Here is a 3,675-nt window from a genome sequence, read left to right as displayed (position 1 = left end):
CACCGCCCAGTGCCCCGCCACCCGCGTAACAGGCGTCTGGGAATCGCCGGCCGAGCCTTGAGCCCGCCCGCTTCGGCTGAGAGAAGCCCAAACGGAGCCAATCACGGACGTCGATTATTTTACGGCACTTCACGGAAAGAGCCGATCAGCCTGAGAAACCAATTGGAAAGTGCTGCTGGGAAACCACGCCCGGAGAGCGGAAAATGCCGAAGGCAGACGAACGGAAAGAAGGAGAATTCGCCGCCTTCTGTGGCTGGCTAGGGGAGACATTCGACAATGGCAACAGTGTCCAATCAGAGTCGTCCGCCCTCACGAAAAAGCTTAAAGAGTTAAGGACAGTGAAACCCCAAGTAGCTGGTGAAACTGCACGGCTCAGTGCCGCGGCCGCTTTGTAATTGGCTGGAGAACTCCTCTGGGAGTGTACCTCCTTCGGTGATTGGTGAAGGGAAGGGGGCTTCCGAGGACAGTCTGACCAGTCAGGACTTCGGCTCCCTCGCCAAGGTGGGGAGAAGAAGAAAGCGAAGGGCGCCTATAAGGCGCCGTCTCATTGGCCTGAAGCTCAGGCGCTGGAGAAGAGGCAGAAGGAAAGGAAAGGAGGCCGAAACTCGTGGTGGTGGCCAATCGGCACTCGCTGCTGTCCAATCGCAAGACCTAGCCGCAGTGTGATTGGCCTCCGGCCTGCGGTCCCAGGAGCGGGGTGAAGCTCGTCTGGGGTCGTGGCTGATGGTCTGACCGGCTTGCCTGCGGCTTCTTCCCGCCAGTGTAAAGACCGCATATGGGGAGTGCAGGCCCTCTGCGCAGCCGGTCCGAAACTGCTGTGGCCGGCGGGACAGGGCGCTGGGTGCTCAAGCGCGCAGAGGGTCGAGGAACTCTCCCCACCCTACGAGAGGCTCTTGGCGGGGCGCGGCTAATTCTGCGCGCCGAAGGCTCAATTAACTGCGGGTTCGCGCGTCCTGGTTATCGGCTAGGGGGACTGCCCCAGCTGGGTTACAAGCTCTCAGACACTAAAGTGGGAACAAAGCTCCCAGAGAGGCAGAGTCTTAGGGCATCAGCGCCCCGCCCAGCCGCGGGGGCCTTTGATAAGAGAGGCTCACCAAGCGTGGTGCGCGCGGCCAGGCCGGGCCTCTTAGAAACGCCCCTGAAAAATGAGCTCATTCGGGATGCGCGCGCTCCTTGGGCGCGACTGCCCAGCGCAAAACTGGACCCGAAAGCAGGTGAAGGGAAATGCGGTCAGGCCGGATATCCTGAAGCCTCCAAAGAAACGACGGGGAGTCAGAATAACCCACAGTAGCACTGGGTCATTTGGAACTAGGGTGATCTACAAAGTGGTGTTTGAGTAGATTTTACCCATAGGCCTGTATCCATTGTTCTACCAGAGAACCAATTCCTTTGGTCCGCCTGAGAACTGTGGGGCATGGCTAGGTCCCTAAATCAGAGAAAGTAGAAAGAACAGTTGCCATCCTAACTGTAATCTGGTGGTGCCCGTAATTTCCACCTGCAGAGTCATCTCTTTCTGTTATGATGTTATCTCCAGAAAGCATATGTAAAAGTACACATACTTCGATCAGATTATCTAGCTTTTGCTTTGAAATATTGGTGAGGGACTTGGGACAAAGCAAAATAAGCTTTGATGGGAGATAAGAAAGGTCTAGATAGGGTTTTGCAGACTCAAATGTCTTCAGGAGCCAGACAAGTAAAGCAAACGAGTGACATTGGCTGAGTGTTGAGACAATGAGGAATAACAGGGAATATAGCCAATTGGAATATCCATGGCATAAATAAAGGGAGCAGCTGCTCAGCTCTACCAAATCGTCGTCCTCGGGAATGTGGGTCCAGTGTTACTAGTCTTTTTTTTCTTCTTCTTTTCTCCCAGAAGAAACCCTAAAGTTGGATTTTTGTGTGAAATCTTTGGATTTTTAAATGTTGACAACCAATATTTCAAATTCTATGGGCCAAACTAAGAAACATCCCTAGGTGGCCAACAAGTAACTTGTAATCTCAAACCTGAGCATAAATTTTATAAGCCCAAGAGCTGTAAGTACAGGCTCTTGTTATTTGCAATTAAAAGAGAGCAGGAGGTCACTGGATGCCATGGGGGAGGGTAAAGAATGTTAAAAGCAGACTCATGCATAGCAGCTTTGTCATCTGAGTGGTGCCTGTCCATACTGTTAGTAAAGACTTTTGCCACAGTCTCCTAGAATACTAAGAGGCAAAGTTTTAAATCTTTACTTTCCATCTCTACTCCCAATTATACCAACTGGAAAGTAAATAACAAATATTTAGGTTGTTGTACAATTTGGGAACGTGGCTATTCCTTTTGTACATAATAAGTATAAAAATAGACCACCTTAAGGGTATGATTAGTAGCTTTACTGTTGCTGTCTTCAAATACTTTGAACTAATACTGTTAAAAAATATATATATGACCAACGGGGGAAGTTTTAAAGGAAAAAAGTATATTAAAGTCTAAAATGAGAAATTTCAGAAGAAAATATAGAACTCAAACTAATGTTCAGAGATTCTCAGAACTTTCAAACCCAGTCTTTCTTTACCTGCTCACTTGCTCTCAACCTCTAATCAGTTTGTAATAATTGTAATACTTAATATTTATTAGACATTTACACTGTGCCAGACTTCACACAAACTATCTCACTTAAATGTATTTGCAACCCTATGAAATAAGTGCCATTACCACCTCTGATTTTCAGATGAGAAAAATAAAGCCCAGAAATGTTTACTGACCTACGGTAAAGGTCCATAAACCTTAAAGTACCAGAACCAGGACTCAGATCTCTTGTTCTTAGCCTCTACTCCATACCTCCTATGCACATACTCTCCGCCTCTCCTGGTGTACCTTGCTTTATCTTGTAGTCTAAAGCTATAATGCCTTGTACTTTGTGTACCTGGATGTGAACACACCCCCTATTATGATAACATTTTTGTTTCCTCAGATAGTCTCTTGTAGAGATCAGTGAATCTAAACCAAAGGATTAGGAAAAGACATATGTAGAAAAGCTGGGTAGTACAAAATAGGTGAGTAGTGTAACAGGGAAAATAGTTGGTGAGCATTCCACAAAATAATATATATGAATTAAAGTGCACAATGAAATGGCTTTAAAGGCCGGACACAGTGGCTTATACCTGTAATCCCAGCACTTGGGAGGCTAAGGTGGGTGAATTTACTGAGCTCACAGGTTCAAGACCAGCCTGAGCCAGAGCAAGGCCCTGTCTCTAAAAAAAACCTGGGCATAGTGGCAGGTGCCTGTAGTCCCCGTTAACTTGGGAGGCTGAGGCAAGAGGATGACTTGAACCCAAGAGCTGTGAGCTAAGATGCCACAAAACTCTACCAAGGGTGATCAAATGAGACTCTGGCTCTAAAAAAAAAAAAGAAAAGAAAGAAATCGCTTTATATATTCTTTAGTAATAAGCATTTGTATAGCACTTTGCAGTTTATTAAGTACTTTGACATACATTATATCATTTGATTCTCATAAAAATCCAGTCAAATAGGAAGGGAAATTATTGTTTTGTTTTTACAAATGAAGAAACTACAACCTAGAGTGATAAAGTGACTTACTCAGAATCACTTTGGTGCATTTTACAAAGAAAAATGAGCTGGGGGCTCGGCGCCTATAGCTCAACCGGCTAAGGCGCCAGCCATGTACACCTAAGGTG

This window comes from Otolemur garnettii, unplaced genomic scaffold (assembly GCF_000181295.1).
Source record: "Otolemur garnettii isolate 467f Iridium unplaced genomic scaffold, OtoGar3 scaffold00089, whole genome shotgun sequence".
NCBI classification, from domain to species: Eukaryota; Metazoa; Chordata; class Mammalia; order Primates; family Galagidae; genus Otolemur; species Otolemur garnettii.
The sequence above is the reverse complement of the archived record's forward strand: the minus strand, read 5'-3'. Positions refer to the sequence as shown.